Source organism: Oryza glaberrima, chromosome 4, assembly GCF_000147395.1.
Source record: "Oryza glaberrima chromosome 4, OglaRS2, whole genome shotgun sequence".
In the NCBI taxonomy this organism is placed as follows: Eukaryota; Viridiplantae; Streptophyta; class Magnoliopsida; order Poales; family Poaceae; genus Oryza; species Oryza glaberrima.
This window is the reverse complement of record NC_068329.1, coordinates 636,134-655,450: the sequence shown is the minus strand read 5'-3', so window position 1 is coordinate 655,450 and position 19,317 is coordinate 636,134. Positions and strand designations below refer to the sequence as shown.

Here is a 19,317-nt window from a genome sequence, read left to right as displayed (position 1 = left end):
TCTCACATGTTCTCTGAAACGTAAGTTTTTTCTCTACTTATAAGTTTTAATTAAGTTTTTTCTCTACTTTTAAGTTTTAATCAACCAGAGATAAATATAATAAGCATTCATCTACGGATCGGGCGCCCGAACTTTTAATAAAAAATCGGGCGCCTCCTCCTAGTTTTTTTTTTGCCACCACATAGACGCAAGCCTCAGAAGAAGCCATGCATTCATAGCACTAAACAATAGTAGGATGGTTATATTTTTTTTTACAAACTTCAAACTATTTTTTCTCTTAATTTACTTATCCAATTCACGATCCGATTACACCACTAAATTCGTTACAACTAAATCTTTACAACAAGACAACATATGATTATATTTTGACAAAAAAATATTTTATCTTTTTTATTGATATTTTTTTGAATGTTGCATATGGTCACTTTTGATTTTCAACCAGTAGTTTTACAATGTTTCAGTTAGTATACTCATGATGTTTCACTATATATGGATCAAATGTTGTAGTGGATTATGATATTATGGAACACGTCGTTGCAACAAATCACCCACATATTTTGGAAACTTTGTTCCACAAAAAATGTTTCACCTAGTGTACTAACAATGTTTCACTGCGTACAGATCTAATGTTGCAGAGAACTAAAACATTCCATTGCAACAAAAAAACCCACATATTTTGAAAACCCCCAATTAAGGGAATTTAGTTTATTTTTTTTCCGCCGAAAATTGTTTAACCTAGTGTACTAACAATGTTTCACTGCGTACAGATCTAATGTTGCAGTGAACTGAAACATTTTTTCGCTATTTGCTGAAACATTATTTTTATATAAGGTGAAACAACACCCGATTTAAACGATTGAAACATTTTCGATCTAATCAGTGAAACAATTCCGATATACCTGGTGAAACATCGTGCAACATTTAAAGATAATTCAATAATAACCTAAAAAAATTTTCGTCGGAATATATCCATGTGTGGTCATGTTTTGAATATTTAATTGCAACAAATTTAATGGTGTAATAGAACCATGATTTGAATAAATAATTTAGGAGAAAAAATAATTTAAAGTTCGCTTAAAAAGTTTTGTATACATGCCAAGCAGGCAGGAGGATGGGATAACAGCCCGATAACTTTTCTCTTCATCGGGCGACCGACAACAAGCATTTTTTATATAATAATCCATTGTTAGAACAGCAGGGAGACTGATCCATTTGACTAGCTTAGCTAGTTTGACCAATCTTCAGCTTTGATCGAGACGCTGACTTTTCCTAGTGTAAGTTTGACCTCTGCACTAATCTGCATCGATCCAAACCTCAGCTATAAATCAACGCATCTCCCATTCTCTTATCCATCACAAATAAATGTAATCTCTCTATAATCTGTACAAGATGATGCTAGTCGTCCTAGCTCTTCTCGGCGTCGCGACGGCGGCGGCGGCCGGCGACGTTGTGTCGTACAGCTACCCGGCCTTCAACGCGACGACGACACGCGACGACAGCCTCGTCGCCGCCACCAACGCGTCCGTCCTCACCACCGCCCGCCTCCTCTTCGACCCCGATTTCCCCCACGACTTCAACGTCTCCGAGGGCTTCCTGCTCCTCTCCGGCGACATCGACGTCTGGCGCGACGGCGTCGGCTCCGCCGGGGCTCCGGCTCGCGAGGCATCCTTCAACACGACGTTCACCGTCGCCGCCTCTCCTGGTGCCCCCGTCGCGTTCGTCATCCTCCTCGACAGGTATCCACCGCTCCTTGACCGGAGTGGCCTCCGTGGGAGCAACGTCTCATCCGCCGCCGATGGCGACGACGGCAACGCCACCAGCAGCCTCGTCGCCGTCGAGGTCGGCACGGTGAAGTCCTACGGCAGGGAGTCCCCCGACGTCGGCCTCAACGTCACCGTCACGCCAAACCGCACTACGGCGCCGAGCGGCAGCACGGTGTGGATCCAGTACGACGCCGGCGGCGGCGACGTGCAACCGTCGAGCACCGCCTGTCGGTGCACGTCGCCGCCGCCGGCGAGCCACGGCCATCTAATGCCCTCCTCGACGTGCCGCTATACCTCGCCGGCGGGCGCACCACCCAGACCGCGCTCGTCGGCTTCTTTGGCGGGACGATCGGGGATATCATCGCCGGCGTCCGTGGCTGGGAGCTGACCGTGGAGAGGTTGCGCGGCGATGACGGCGGCGGGGGGAAGAAGAGGACGTCGTGGGTGGTGATACTGCTGGCGGTGGTCGGGTCGGTGGCGGGCGTGGCGGCCATGGTGTCTGTGGTGGTGTGTCGCTTTGTGCGCAAGCGACGACACATGGAACCTAAGCACTAGTGTCATATTCATATAGGACTATATATAGGTGTATAAGCTTGTACGTTAACTAGCGTATTATTTCGTTTTCCATATTTCCTCATCTTTTTACGGATTTGTTATAGATTTCTTGCGACAGAAAATTGGATAAGCAACTTTCGAATTTTAGGCCATTGATTCATGCACAGGACTTTGATCCATTTTCCACACGCACTTATTTTTGTGCTCCGAGACGGAGACCCATTCCCGACAACGAGAAATGGCGACACAACCTCTCAGAGTGAGGTGAATCTTAATTTTTTTTCTTTAATATAAATAAAACAATAATTTAAACAAATGGAAAATCAGATATGACTTGATTTGCTCATTTAGATATCTAGTTCTTGTTGGTTTTGTATTTGAGTTAAAAATAAAAGAGAAGGGAATCTATCTATCTATCTATTGTATTATTGAAACAGCTTTGAAAGGAGACACCACGTTCGCTGTGGAGGCTAGAAATTTCCACATTAATCGAAAAAAGAAAAAGAGAGTCCATGTAGGAATACAATTTAGAAATATCTAAAATTTGGAATTAAAAATAAGCAATACTGAAAGACGAGTCCATATAAGAAACAAATACGAGATTAATTAAATTCCAGAATAAAAATAAAATAAAATAAAAAATTATAAGAAAGGAAAAGAAGTGTTCAAGTAGAAATACAATTTAAAAATAGTGGAAATTGAGAAATAAGTAATATTAAAAGAAGAGTTCGTAGAACACAATACGAGATTAATTAAAATTCGAAATACAAAATAAATAAAATCCGCAATTAGAAAAATAAAAAGAGAGTTCCAGTAAGAATATAATTTTTGAACAACTAAAATTAGAAATAATAAAAAAGAAATACTAAAAGAATAATCCATAAAGAACACGATACGGGATTAATTAAAAATCAAAATAAAAATAAAATGAATTTTGAAATGAGAAAAAGAAAAACAAGAGTTCAACTAGGAATATAATTTATAAATAACTAAAATTTGTAATAGAAAATAAAGACTAATGAAAGAAACGACCATCTAGAACGCGTGACGAGATTAATTAAAATTCTGAATACAAAATAAACGAAATTCTCAAAATAGAAAAATAATTATAAGAGTTCAAGTAGGAATATAATTTATAAATCAAAAAATTGTGGAATGAAAAATATGGAATTTTCAAACAAAAAATTCCATCTAGAACACAAATGACAAATGGCAGTAAAGATGAGAGAAGCAGCATGCCTATAAAGAAGTAGATTGGTGATGGCGGATGGGAGATCCAAAAACTATTAATAAAACTTCAAATAGAATCTAAAAACGATTACAAGAAGGGGTAGCGGACATGACGTTAAGCAAATACTTCACAGCAGTTGGCAGGACTTCTAAAAAGTAAAAAATAAACCCCAATAATAATTATATTTGAATAAATCTTAATGATAGTAAAGAGGGGAGGCAGCGGGTGAGCCGCAGAGTTGTACAGTGGAAAAGCAGCTGATGGTTTAGCGGGACTTCTAGATAGTTAAAAATGTACCCAAATGATAATTATGTTTGATTTTTAAAATCTCAATGACAATAAAGAAAGGAGGCATCGGACGAGTCATATAGGAGTATAGTGACAGCGTTTGATGACACTTTTAAAAACTATAAAATGAAACCCAACGAGACAATAAACTCTAAAAACTACAAGGTCCATTTTTTAAAGGTTCGAGACTTCTAAAAGTAGAAAAATAAACCCAAATAATAGTCATGTTCGATTTTAAAATCTCAATGACAATAAAGATGGGAGGTCGAGGGCGAGCTGTAGAAGAGTACAGTGACAAAGCTGTTAACGGTTTGGCAAAAGAGTGAACCTAAACAATAATTATGTTCGATTTTTAAAATCCCAATGACAATAAAGAGATGAGGCATCAGACGGGCTATAGAGGAATATAGTGGTAGCGTTTGACGAGACTTCTAAAAATTATAAAAATGAAACCCAACGAGACAATTGTAGCGCCCGTTCCGTCGTGGTGCCTAGCGGGAAAACTAGCTCTTAAAAATCCTAATTGCGATATCCGTTTCTTTGCTTGTTGTCTAGTGCCGTGCCATCTCAGATCTCAAATCCCCGATCTGTCGTCGAGTTCAATCCCGAATCCAAATCCTTCCCAAATCAAATCCCTCCGCAAAAGTCTAATTCGCCTCCCTAGGGTTCGATGGGCCGAATCCCTCTCGGCCCATCTCCCCCTACCCTCCCCGGCTCTCTCTCTCTCTCTCCCTCTCCCCCGCTCTGCCCGTGCGCAGCGCACGCGTGCGCGTGAGCCGCGCCGAGCCGAGCGCTCCCGCCCCCGTCGCCGCCGCCGTCAGCCTCTGCAGCGCCTGCCCGCGCCTGCAGCCCGTGTCGCCGCTCCGTTCCAAACCGCCCCCGCCGTCATCGCCGTCGTCATCGGCTCGGCCCCGCCACTCCCTGCGCGTGCCTCCATGGGACGGAGGCAGAGCCCTCCGCCCCCTCTGCCGCGTCGCCTCCCCTCTCCCTCCTCCTTTTCCCCGAAACGGCAAGGAGGCAAGCCCCCTTTTCCTCTCCTCCTTTTCCCCTTTTTCTCACCCCGCCGACGTCATCCTTCCCCCACCTCTGCGCCGCTTGACCGCCGAGCGCTGGCTCGCTCTCCTTGACCGCCCCAAGGTCGGTTTACAAACCGGCATCGCCGCCCTATAAACTCAAGAACCCTCCCTTCCTTTTCCCCTCCCAAACCTTCCCTGTTTTCGCCCGCGCCATTGCCGTCCCTCTCGCCGACCGCCGCCGACGCGTGTGCCGGAGGAGCCGGCACGAGCAAGGACGCGGAAGGGGACTCCGGGCGCGCCCTCTCCTTCCTCTTCCCCGGCCCGAGGCCGGAGAGATCGCTCTCGTGCCATCGGCCCATCCTCACTGCGCCCTTCCTCATCGCGGTAGTGCCTCCCCCCGTTTTCCCTCCTCAATCCATCCCTTCCCCTTAGTTTCCGGTAGAAGCATGTGTAGCCTCCCCGTAGCTAGCCGGCGCCGCCCCGACCGTTGCCGCCGCTCGCCGTGTGCTCACCGCCGTCGCCGCCCGAGCTCCGTAGCGCCCGCTCGTCGCCAGCCTCGCTCGGCGTAGCTCCGCCCAATCCGACGCTAGCAATGGATTCCCGTAGCCGCGTAGATGCTCTCACCGCCGGGAATCGACCCCTCGTGACCTCGTCGCCGTTTCCCCCTTCTCCCGCCGCCGGTTGCCGCCGCCGCAATCCGTCGCCGTCGAGCATCCCCCGGCGAATCCGAGCCGTTGGCTCGTCTCCCCTCATCCCGTGCAACCTTCCGATGTGCTCGCTTTCGCTTGTATCGCCGTGGTTCGCTCCGCCGATCGCCACCGCCGTCCGCCGTCCGTTTCGGCCGCCATCGTCGTCTACCTCCCGCCGGTCCGCGTGGCAGCCACGTAGGCGTCACGTCGGCGCCACGTCGGCCGCAACCAGGCCGACTGACCCGGCTAGCCGCCCCTCCGCTTCCCTCCCCGTGCGCGCGGTCCACCGCGAGCCGTGAGGCTGCGCGTGGGCCCGCCGCACCGCGTCCTCCGCAAGCCGCGCGCATGCGCCGCGCCTCCCTCCCAAAACCCTAGCACGCCCGCGTGCACCTTGCTCACGGTGAGCCGAGTCGCTGACAAGCGGGTCCCACCCGGGACCACGCGAGGTGAGCCCGGTCCACCGGCTCCCTCTCTCCTCCCCTCCCGCGCGCCCTACTGGGCCGAGTCCTCTTGGGCCGGCCGGCCCATTAGCTTGGCCGAGCCGCGCTTCCTCTCTCGGGCCGCGCCCTAGGCGCCCGAGGGAAGTCTACTCCTCCTCCCTCTTTCTTTTCTTTTCAAAAGGGTTTAAATAAATCCTTTTTCCTTTAGACCAAAAGTCCAATAATCTTAGAAATTCAATATCTTCCCAACCGTAAGTCCGTTTGACTCCGTTCAACTTCCAAAAATCCTCAAATCTCGAGATCTATCTAATGGCACGCTTAGGGGTCAGTAATAGGGCCTTATTTTCGCCGTTTGTTGAGTTGTCCCGTTTCGCGTGTAGTTTCGGAGCCCGAAGACCCGCAGTGCGAGGATTTCGAGGATCAAGCTCAAGATCTCGAGCAAGGCAAGCCACCTTTGAACATCTTGAGCCTATATTTGAATTTAATTATGTTATTTGAAAAATATTATGCTTAGATAGGATTGCACTTAATCTGTTTACACCGTCTGCAAGGCAGACCGGTGTGCCTACCTAACTTGTTGCATCTGATCCTTCCATTGTAATTGCTATACCATGTTCCCTTGTAACCACCTAGTTGCGCCTCGGTAATTGTGCACCCTGCACGGGTATCGACGGTCGCCTTCAAACTTAAAATCTGAGGAAAATCTTGGGTAAAACTTGGGTTTTACAAAAGACTTGGAAAACCCAACACCTGGGTCGGTGCTTGCGAACTAAATGAATTTCCAAAATCGCGGACCGGGGAACGTACCGGGTGTACGGTTTCCCGCTCTTGCACTTAAGGACCGTTTCCTTGGAATTTCATCCGAACATAAGACAAGTACGACCACATGGGTGGAATGGGACACCCCTGGCTGAGTAATTAGCTAATCGGGGGAGCCTTGATGCCAAGAGACATGTGGATTCGCCGGGTGGTGTCGGGGAGGACCCCTGGGCTTCCTGGCACAGTATGGTCTGGGACCTAATCTGGTGTTGGTCTGGGACCCCTCTCGTTGGCATATGGTGAACCTGTGTCGGCTTTCGAAATGCCTTGTTATGAAAGCCTTATGGTCTCCAGTCGTGGCCGTTCTGCACGGGCTGGATGATCCGGGTTAGTAATGTCGTGTGGGTAAAGTATACCCCCTCTGCAGAGGTTATTAAACTGTTCGAACAGCCGTGCCCACGGTCATGGGCGGATGTGAGGTGATTCCTAGCGTAGTTTTGTTTGACTACTGCCTTGTGAAATTTGTTGTTGTGAAATGGGTTTGATGTTTGGAAAATCTGCAGCTGATGGGATCAGCCAGGCCTGGGTGGCCGTTTGAAAGCTGTTGGCCGGGTGCCAATCTTGATCAATTCAAAAGACTGGTACATTGCACATACTCCGACCGGACGAGACGCACTGTCTCACCCGTGTCGTTTGAGAAGCACTCACTTAGTCGTTTCAGAAATAAGTTCAAATAAAATCAATTGCAAAAACAACAGCCTTTCCTTGAAGCCTGCATTAAACACTTATTTCCCATGGCTTGCTGAGTACTCCCGTACTCACCCTTGCTCTATATAAATATTCCCCCCCCCCAGTTGCTGAAGAAGATGAAGTGGATCCTGCCGATGAGGAGTTCTTCCAGGAGCAAGCCGGCTACGACGAGTTTTAGGGTTTTGGCCTAGTTCCCAAGTCGCGCCTGTGATATGTGGTCCAAGTCTTGGCTTCCGCGTTCCTTTTGTAATGCAGTTGTGAGCTTGGGATCTATCCGCAGCCCAACATGACTGTACCCCTACTCTATAATAAAGAGACCTCTGTTGCTGTGATATTCTGTCTTCCTGTGATACCAGCACTGTTTCCTGGGACTGGTATCGATTAACAGGTTAATTTGGAGCGTCACGGGCTAGTTCCGCTCGGGACTAGTTCGGGGCGTGACAACAATAAACTCTAAAAACTACAAGTTCCAATTTTTGAAGGTTTGGGACTTCTAAAAAGTAAAAAAAAAGAATAATCCCAATGATAATCATGTTCGATTTTAAAATCTCAATGACAATAAAGAGGGGAGGCAACTTGCGAGCCGTAGAAGAGTATAGTAGCAAAGCAGCTAATGGTTTGGCGGGACTTATAGAAAATAAAAAAATGAATCCAAACAATAATTATGCTCGATTTTTAAAATCCCATCTATTAACTTATTAAAGGAATAGAAAAAGAAGCATCCGCGTTCGCTCTCACGGCTTAGAAATTCTCATATTAATCGGACAAAAAGAAAAACAGAGTCCATATAGAAATACAACTTAGAAATAGTTGAAATTCGGAATTAAAAAGAGAAAGCCGTGCGCCGGCCGGCCGGCCGGCCCTCCACGCCCTGCCACCCTCGCGCCGGCCTGGCAGTAGAGAGGAGAAGGAGAGGAATAGAGATAAGAAGAAGAATAGATAAGGTTGAGGAGAGGAGTTAATAATGAGAGGAGGAGATAAGGCTGAGGAGAGGAGGGGAGAGGAGTTAAAGGAGAGGAGGAGATACCTCGATCCGATCACGCACACCTCTCCGATCTCCGCGTCGATTTTTACTCCCGGTTGGTTTTACCAACCGGGACCATAAATAGATCTTTAGTGGAGTAAAGCGTATGGTGCTCTTTTTTTTTCCCGGTTGGTGTTATCAACTGGGACTACAAATAGATCTTTAGTCCCGGTTGGTAACACCAACCGGTACTAAAGATTAAAAAGTACCCTGTAGCTTTTAAACCGGGATTAAAGATATATTTAGTCCTAATTTTTAATACAACCGGGACTATTGTAAAATCTGGTCGACCGACCAAAGATGGTTTCTCCACCAGTGGGAAGAGCCGGATGACACCTTTACAGGAGGATATCTTGCCCGTCGACACCATTGTTCAGAGTAGCCTGATCAAGCATCGTGCACTTTCAACCATAGCTGCTGCTCCTGCCTCTTCTTCTTCTTCTGCAGGGGGTGAAGAAATGCCTCCTGCTGCTTTTGCAGTAGTAGTTTTTCTGGTATGTAATCCTTTGGGTAGCAAGCTAGCTAGCATCCAGATAGATTATTTTAGAGTGAACTTAAACTCCATGTTTTATGGTCAAAGCTACAGAAAAATACAGGTATTATGCCTTGTGGGATATAATCCCAGATATCATGGTTCGAAAGTTTCACGAAACCCCACCTTTGTATATGTTGAGAAAATTTAGATAAAATTCTAAACATAGAATGTATTAAAAAAATTATTTATTAAGTTCTTGACTCACCTCTTCGCTACTTTGAAAATATTGTTTCAAATATGCTGTAACTAACCAAGATTTTAATAAAGGCGGGGTCTTATGAAACACGTAGACCATAAGAACTGTGTTTATGTTCCATGCGTCATAATACTTATAGTTTTGTGCATCTTAAAGTTGGGGTTTTCTAAAATTTACTCAATATTTTATTTGCCCATTTTGGCCGTGTGTTGACTAATAATGTAATTTAAACGAATGGATCCAATTAAGTGTATCGCTAAGGAGGCTGAGCTGATGCTTGAGTTGCTCAAGCATGGCGCTACTGATACGGATGACATCATCCAGCAAAGCAGTGTCATCCGCCTGTGTGCCATGAGCCTTTTCCATCTCCAAGGATGCCAATCTCTTGTTGCCGCCGGTGCCATGCTGGTGCGTCATCCTTCTGCCAAAACACTAATGCGCTTAAACTAAATGTATTGCCACTACATAACTGCAAATTAATTAAAATGATGGATTGCTTCGATTCAATTCAAGGGTGTTGCAAAGGAGGCTAAAATGCTGTGTGATTGGATGAAGAAAGAGAACAAGCTTGTCATCTTCAGCAAATCATTATCACTTCCGTGTTGTGAGCTCGAGGAGAGCCGATTGATCAGGATCAGAGCCTTGGATGTTATGATGACCATACTGCAACAGTCTTCCTTTCCTTCTTCCAAGGTCAGTGGAAAAGGCTGGTGGTCAAAGTACTGTTGATGTTGTTAATTAAATTTCTTTAATTTGGCCGCAGCATGATTTGGAATTTGGCCGAGGCCTAGTTATGAATTGTGCTATTTGTGATCAGGAGTGAGCTAATTGCCACCTTTTTTTCTCAGAAATATTTGATTAGTGTCTTGCACATCTTATAATTAATTGAGGATTCATGAATGGATGGACCAATAATGTTTTTCTTCATGACCATAAATGCTACAAGATATGCATGATGGTGTTTCATACACACTGTTGCTGTTCTTGTCATTGTCGCATTAGGCACTATGTTCATTGATCTGGTACTCAAGAACCAGGAACCATTTATTCAGTTCTTATTGTTTCCTCACTCGATTAATTAAAAGATGCTGCCTGCATTAAGCCAGATTTGGCGCTGCCGTCTTTTCTTTCTTAGCTGATCAGTGAAATTAGACAGGCTTACTCTCTGTAATTAGACCATATTAATTATTCTCAGTTTGAAGTGCCTCTCTGGTGAAGGACAAAGTGAGAAGTCCCAGGTCTGAGGATACACCCAAGACGAAGAGGAGATGCAGCGAGAAATCTTCTATTGAGGAAGATCAAGAGAGTTGTCTCAAGTCTAAACTCAATGAAGTGCTTGGCAATGTTGAGGAAAATGCTTAGTATTATACCTCTGCAGGATTAGGCGCTTTGGTCCAGTGGTCATCTTTGTATATCTGGTTTCATCTTATCTGCTATGGTGATCATTTCGTTAATTAACATGCAGACTTTGCTTGCTTTTGTCTGTGATCTGAATTTTCTCCAGCACCATATGCATGAACCGTGTGAAAATCTGGCTTCCATGTTAAATCCTGTGCTATTATCTCTTGTTATACTCCATCTGTGCAGAGGTACTTTGCTCCATCCAGAATCAAAGGTTTGGTTATGTCGCTTGAGCTGATCTTCTCCAATGCTCAGTTTTATCAATCAATATATATTTCAGAAATCGGAACTTTTTTTTTGAATGTGGAGAATAAATGCTGATGAAAAATGAAATTTTGGCACAAAAAAAAAGAAGAGAAAGACTGCTGTTGGTTGCTTGCAAGAGACAAAACGAGGATATTTTCTTTTACTCAAGTTACATTTGCACATGCCATAGCCACCTGTTCATCCTTCCAAATAAGCATTGAGCACTCCTAGTCAGGGTTGGAAATTTCGGACCGAAATTTCCGAAATCGGTCATTTCGGTGACCCCCGATATGATATTAATTCAGCCGAAATTTTTGAATTTTTTCATAAATTTAGATAATATTTGTTCAAATTCAACTAAATTTTGTTCAAAATTTCGGACCGAAATTTCTAAAATTACGGGATTTCGGTGACCCCGATCAAAAACCCTAAACCGATATAGTGAACCCTGCTCCTAGTTGGTAGTAGTACTAGCTGGCCGTAACATACTGACATATAACCTCAAAAGGAAAGTAACTCCCTAATCAATTGTACAATGGTACAATGATACAAGCAAAAAAGAATTTGTCCCTGTCGAATTTGACACAAGCTGTAGAATTGAAGTGCAATTAGTCCCTGTCGTCCAACAGTTTGAAGCCGAATTTTGTGCTCTTTATATATTTCAGATTTCAGAAAGCCAGCAAGGTACACATGCAACTGCATATAGAAGACATGATTCACTATCACTTTTTAAGAAACAAGCCCTATTATTTGTTTGAAAACATGTCAATGACTACTTGGAACAAACATTGACAAGATATCTCAGTGCTCTCAACCTTCAGTCCACAACATATAACTGTTTTTTTTAATTTGACGCCCTCCGATCTACAGCCAACAAAACCATACTGATTCCTGAATATTCTCAACTGGACTATTTGTCCCTGCAAAAGAGAGATGCCAGTCAAGAGACGATATATAATGTTGTAAACCATGAGCTTACATAACAATTAAAAGTTGATGAAGATGTAGGTTTGAAGACATTCAGAGTCAGCAAAAATTATGTCAGTACCTGGTAGTTTTTGCAGCTTCAGAAGAAGCAATGTCATCCACATGACCGCCAGGAGCAAAGAAAGTCTTTTCCATGAGCTGATCGTCAGGCAAGTTAAAGTCATCAAGAAGTTCCTTCATTTTTATCATCCACTCGATCCTAGCTTTGGCCTCCTTTGCGATACCCTTGAATTGAAGCCATCCATCAGTAAGTGAGTGCTCATAATTAAGTTGGTAGTAAAATTAAAAAAAAAGGATGAATTCAGGACAAAATTAAGTTGGTTTTGGCAGGCACATACCATCATGGCGGCGGCGGCAGCAACAGAATGGTCCGAATTGCAGTTCATAAGGCTCAAGGCACACATGCGGATCTCACAGCTCTGCTCGATCAAGAAATCAGTGGCATCGGCACCGCGTCTCAGCGACTCGCAGATCAGGTCAGCCTCCGTGGCGATACACTAGAAACCATTGTTTTGCAGTAAAAATCCATGAAAAGAACGCCAGTTAATTTGTAGTTGTGCAAATTAATTCCCAAATTATGAACACCCAGCAACGCTTTCAAGAATTGCATGAAAGAGATCGGATCACTTGCATTTTATCTTATCTTGTTATGACTAGTTTTTATCTCACAACGATAACCAGGAAAAATTATACGAACCTTGAGAAAATACACGTAGCTACCAAAATTTTGTACCTGGAGATATACTATAAAATATATCTCCTGATATCTTCTTAAAAATAGTGAAATTTCCCTAACCAGAAACAGAGAGGAACAGAATTCGGTTCTCGTACCACCAAAGCGGCGGAAGAGCTTCCCCGACGACGACTGCAACACTATGGGCATGGAGGCATCCGGCAAAGTGGAAGCCGATCCCGTCGGCTAGTTCCGACTAAATGACGAGTGACGATGGATGAAAGTGGGCTAATTGGTGGCACGTAGCGCCAGCTCACCTGAAACGATGAAGATAGCGTCAACGGAGGTTTGTAGCGACGGCACACTAGGGGTGGCGGCGACTAGACGAATTCCACTCGTCAAATTTGGTCGTTTCAGGAGAGTATGTCAGGAAGTAGAAGAGAAGCAGGGGTGTGCCGAGGTCGTTCTGTTTTTCTTTTCTTTTTTTGTTGTGTGTTTTCCTCGTTGAGGAATGAGTCTCAGTGCTCTTGTATCATTTTGGCTGTGTATATCTTTCGTGGATATAGAGGCCGGATTAATGAAAATCCATTATAAAAAAAAGCGGCGCAAGAAGCAGCAGAAAATGCACCCTCTGCCGTGCTGAGGACCGAGGCCCTATTTAGATGGGACTAAAACTTTTAAGTCCCTATCACATCAGATGTTTGGATACTAATTATAAATATTAAACGTAGACTATTAATAAAACCCATCCATAATCTTGGACTAATTCGCGAGACGAATCTATTGAGCCTAATTAATCCATGATTAGCCTATGTGATGCTACAGTAAACATTCTCTAATTATGGATTAATTAGGCTTAAAAAATTTGTCTCGCGAATTAGCTTTCATTTATGTAATTAGTTTTGTAAGTAGTCTATATTTAATACTCTAAATTAGTGTCTAAAAACAGGGACTAAAGTCCCTGGATCCAAACACCACCTGAATGTGCACGCTCCTATATATATGAGCTTACTCAGAATGATTGTTTTGCTGGGTGAGATCATCTCCACATCATCAGCCTTTTTCAAACCATTCCACTTGGACACAAGTTGTTTCTCCTTCTTGAGACACTAAAATCAACCATCGCACCGCAGATCATCGTTAGTGTTTGCAAATAATTGGTGCGAGCAAACATTTGTTTAATTAGCTAACAAGACTAGCAAAAAAGAAATAAGCTGGTTGCTTACAATTTCAGCTGCATCAGCACTGCTGCTACCAAGAATTTGCTCTGGAGCATTGCAATCGTAATATTTGTGAAGATATTCGGCATAATGAGACCATGTAACAGAGCAGTCGTATGGCAGCAGCCTTTCCCAACCCCACAGTTTCTTCACATATTCTTAATTTTGAGACCAGAAAGATCAATAATAATAATGCTGAATAAAAAGACATTATTAAAGATTACTAGTCTCTCTATTTCATATTATCAGATGTTTTGGATTTTTTTCAAAGTAAAATTTCCTTAAGTGTGACTATATTTATAGCAAAATGTAGCAACATCTATAACACTAAATTAATTTTATTAAATATAATTTCTTATTGAATATATATTTTGATACTATATATTTCTTTTGTGTTGAAAATGTTTGATGTTTTTCTATAGAATTGATGAGAGAAAAAAAGTTTAACTTATAAAAAAGTTATAACATCTTATGATATAAAATGCTGCTACTGTATGAGGGCTTAATACTACATGTTTGCTACCATATATAGAATAATAAATAGCAAAGAAAAGAAATACTACTAGCAACACACATGGGTGGCGAGAAAAAAATAATTATGATGCATATATAGCAATCTAATATCTTAAAGCCGGTAGGTTTGCTTGCAAAATTGTACACCACGTGGAACCAATAATCCCATGACATGTGCTTCCCGCACATTGCGCGCTCACGCTCTGCCTCTACTTGTGCACATGTGAGTGAAACTGTCCGCCCGTATCACTTAGGCTGTAGCTAGTGATGAACCCGGAAAAAAAAACATCAAATGTATAATACATACGAATAGTATAATTATTATGTAATTTTGTAATTGATATAGGGTAAAATGGTTACAAATCTACATCTTACCCGGTTTTGGTGTACCGAGATAAGTGTATGTAGGTTCACCATTGGCTGCAGCTCAGGTGGCCAAGCAGGTGGAAGAGGAGTTGCTGGGCCTGTTTTTGACCAGACCAGCCACGCTCCCCTTTTGTTTCTATTTTTTTCCCTTCCTCCTTTATTCTTTTTTCCACTCCGATATGTTTTATATGGCAAAGCCAAGTGTGATATTCTTATATTTTAAGGAAGCCATGACTCCTTGTGATTAAAAAAAATCTAATCATAAAATAATCTGATGATACAAATCAAACTTTACATATAGCCACGAAAATAAGAACAACCAAATAAATCTATTGTGTAACTACAGTATGTAACAACTGTTTATTACCCTAACAAACCTTGAAATACCAATGGATCCTCTTTTCTCAGGACACAAAAATTGGCATCAAACAAAACAGCAGCACTTATCTCCAGAGAAAATTTTAAACTGACCCCCCAAATAAATTGACGGCACACACGGTGGTACTACTATCGGCTATACGTTACACAAAACATAGAAATTAATATATAATAATTGAGAGCGCTCTTAATTATTATGCACGGCCTAAACTAGACGGTGAGCCAAAATTTTCTAGTGATATTTACTATACCTGGATCTCTGATAATCCGCAGCGGCGGCATGATCTTTTGACCCGTGACCTCCATATCTTGGATCAAAGAGTCAAAATAATCGAAATCATCTTGAGTAAGCTTGGCACAACTCGCTTCTTCCACAAGGCCTCCACATCCATGTCCTCTCGGCTCTTGCTATCCAACTTAGATTGGATCGATCGCTTTAATTTCTAGGGTTTTCTTTTCACCCGTCCGTTTGCCTGCGTCTGCTGGATATCAGACGACGGACACGAAACGTATCCTATATATCCCTCCCCCGTGGATTGGGCCGAGAGTAACCGGCCGGCCCTTCCCAATCACGTCCGTCTACGGGCCTCAATAATCCCTCCCAATCTTTTTGTTGCTTTTTGTAACCCTCTAGCACCGGGCTTCCAACTCAAATCATACAACTTTAAATTCAAATCATACGGAATTTTAATTTTCATCTAGGCCCTAATAAACACACTTCCATGTTGAATTATAAAAATTTATACTAAATATATCTGATGAAAACTTTCATTTGAATGTACTGTACATGCTATCTAGGGATCAGCTGCCCCGCTTGTATATCCCATAAAGTCTTACTCAATTTGTAAAATATATATATAAGAGATATGAGAAAAAGAACTTGCTGTTTATGTTTCTATGCTTAGCAGGATAATCAACTTTATGTGGTCATCTCGCTTGGTCTCTATTATTTTTGTAGTTTTCACGCGCTACTTAAAAAAAACGTTTTTCCTAATGGCCAAAATCAATTTTCTCTGGTGACACTGCCAGCCGCTAGCGATCAAAAGCCAGTGAAAATAAATGATTTTCGTAGGCAGAACACGCCCGGTAGGAAAAAAGGGATTTTGGCAGACAGCCCTTTAGAGGCACCGCCAGTGAAGATTTGATTATCACACTATCACAGGCGTGCCAATGAAAACTTTTTTTGCGAAAAAGGGAAAAAACAGATCCAAATTCCAGCCTCAAATTCAAAAAAAATCTAGGAATGGATCACAAATCGATAGATTCCCCAAGCTTATGCACAAATCAACCATTTCATCCACAATACAAATTCATATACTACAGATTCCCAAGCTCATGCACAACAAATCCACAATGCAAATTGAAAGCAACAAATCAGCGAACTAATGAAGAGGATGAGGTAGACGGCAACTAGTGTGCAGGCGCGGCGAGGCCGATAGGCACCATGTATCTAGAGCCTGCTTGCGACTTTGGGAGGAACTTTGCCATCCACACCCAGCCTCACCGCAGCACGCATCTCTCCCCAGGATTCCATCGATGGATCCATCGCTCGCGGCCCGCGACCACGCTGCCTTCATCACCACTGGATCCATTGCTCCAAGGCCCACCGACCGGACCCGCCGCCACCAAATCCGGGAGGACAGGGGGCATGCCATCATCAATCCTCGCCCCACACCCCGCGTCGAAACTCTCCCGCCTGTGACCCCGTCATTGTCGTCGATCAAAGGACCCGGGGCTGTCGGATCCACGCAACCCGCGCGCCGGAGCTCTCCCGACGGTGCCCCGCGATCCCGCTGCCGTCATTGCGTAACACCCTGAAAATTCGACCGACAAAAATCTAAACTCTAAAAATACGGATTTTCAAAAACTTTAAAAATTAATTGCATCATGCCGATCCTATTCGCTTATTTTATTTGGATTTGATCTCGAAGTTTATTAATCGTGAGTAAAGAATAGTTAATTAGGAATAAACCTTAAAAAATAAATTGGTAAAATAAATATAAATTAAAATAAAGATTAGGTATGGATAGAAATGAGTAAAATATTATTACGACCATATTTATATCCATCAAATTTAAAGAGCAATGGAATGAGAATTAACTCTAATTAAATTCAAGTAAATTATAATAATAATATATAAAACATGGAATAAATTAATCTAGAGTGAATCCATTAGTCGGAATAACACAAATGTTGAGTAAAATTCATGAATGCAAAGATTAGAAATTATAGAATCAAATTTATAGGGGAAATAAACTAAAAGTGGAATAAATAAGAAAATGCACTGTTCATTATGGCGAAGGTGTTCGATCGCGTCCCTAGCCCTAACCCCTCCCCTGCCGCTCGTGCTGCCCGCCCGCCGCGCCGCCGTCGCCATCGTCGCCGTCGCGTCGCCGTCGGCCTCGCGCCCCGCGCCCGCGCGTCCCATCGCCGTCGCGTCGCCGCTGCCGCGCCGCGCCGGTGTCGCGTCGCCGCCTCGCGCCGCGCGCCGCCTCGAGCCCCATGCCGCCCCTGCCACGCCGCGCCAACGTCGCCGCGCCATCGCCATCGCCGTCGCTCATCGCGTCGCCGCGCCACGCGCCCGTCTCGTCGCCGCACGCCGTCGCCGCTCGGCCGTCGCGTCACCGCTGCCGCGCCGTCGCCATCGCGCGTCGCATCACCGTCTCGCGCCGCGCGCCGTCCCATCGCTGTCGCCCATTGCCTCCGCCGCTGCTGCGTCGCGCCGCAGCCGCGCCTCGCGCCGCGCGCCCCCCCCCCCTCTCCCCTCTTCCCTTCTCTCTTCCCCTCCCCGCGCCCTATAAAGCCGGCCGCCCCCTTCCTTCTCCTCTTCTCCACCCCGGCCACCCCATCTCTCCTCCCCTTCCCTCTCCCCACGCGCCGCCGTTGTCGTGACCGCCGCGCCGCCACCTTAGAGCCGCCGCGCCACCGCCACAAAACCGCCGCGCCGCGCCGCGCTTTGCGCCGCCGTCGCCATCGTCCCCGCGCCACCGTCGTCTGCGTCGCCGCCGCTGCCGGTGAGCCGTCTCTCCCCCCCCTTCGCGTCCACCGCCGTCGCCGCTCGGGTAGGGAGAGAGGGAACCGAGAGAGAGAGAGGGGCGGGGAGGAGCCGGGAGGAGGAAGAAGAAAAGAAAAGAGAGAAGAGAGAGAGAAAGAAAAGAGAGAAGAGAGAGGGAGAAAAGAAAAGAAGGAAGAGAAAAAGAAAAGAAAAGAAAAGAAAAGGAAAAGAAAAAGGGGGAAAAGAGAAGGAAATAAGTAGGAAAAATTAGGAGAAATTTAGGACACTTAAAAATATTAGAATTTAAGTATAGGATTAACGAAAATATAGTATTTGCAAAATAATGCTATAATCATAGATGTATTTAAAAACTAAACAATTAGGTGAATTATATAGATTATTGTAGATTGTTTTTAATGATCTCTACAAATGATCAATTCGCGGTAGTAATTTAGATATAATTAATTAGATGAATTCTTATAGGCTATTATAAATTATATTTGGGTAATCTCTATAAGAAATCGATTCACGATAGAAATTCGGATTTAATCACTAGGAATTTTAGACGTATATTATATTTAATCATTTAGTCATAGACTAAATTAAATCGTATAATATTATAAGATAATTTTAGGATTCCGTCCGATGTTTAGCTCGCAATAGAAATTTCTAACCAAATATATGAATATAATACTCGGGTAGATTCAATCAAAAACTTATGCTAACCAAATATTTACACCCGCAAAATAGCTTAGGATATATAAATCGAAATTGGGTTTGCCCTAGTCCGCGAATAGTAAAGTTAATATAAAAGAATCGACTTTCGCGTTCGACTTCCATTTGGATTTATTTGGATTTTACTTGAATTCTAACCGAATTCAAAATCGATTCTTCGCACGTACTTGTAGAGCCCGAGAGAGTTGCGGATCCAAGCGAGGACCAAGACCCGCAAGACCTTGAGCAAGGCAAGTCATCACTATTCCTTGAACATGTTGATCCCAATTGCGAAATTATTTTGTTTACAAATAAAATTGCATGCAATGATGAACATCCTACTTGTGATTATGCCATGCCTTGATTATTGTTTGCCCTTATTCCTTCGTAACCATGTTTACGTATGAGTCCCTAGTCAATTATGACAATTGCTTAGAAATGCTATTCTAGAATTATGCATACTCATATTTATCAAATGCTATATGACTGGGCAATTACCTTTGGGAAGGTAATTGAGATGCGGCATGTGGAGACATGAGCGCCACATTGCCATGATATTGATGACATGATTTGTGAAA

At 43.9% G+C, this 19,317-nt stretch overlaps 1 long non-coding RNA gene and 1 pseudogene across 1 annotated transcript; one reads left to right on the top strand and one right to left on the bottom strand.

Moving 5' to 3' along the window:
* The first annotated feature begins 1,362 nt into the window (after nt 1–1,362).
* LOC127771852 (uncharacterized) lies at nt 1,363–2,511 on the top strand (annotated as a pseudogene).
* Nucleotides 2,512–11,542: 9,031 nt separating this feature from the next.
* Nucleotides 11,543–12,866, bottom strand: LOC127772332 (uncharacterized). The gene is made up of 4 exons (XR_008017356.1): nt 12,712–12,866; nt 12,219–12,377; nt 11,942–12,105; nt 11,543–11,813 (listed from the first exon to the last, which is right to left on the bottom strand). It is a non-coding gene; the product is annotated as an uncharacterized LOC127772332 (long non-coding RNA).
* Nucleotides 12,867–19,317: the final 6,451 nt, after the last annotated feature.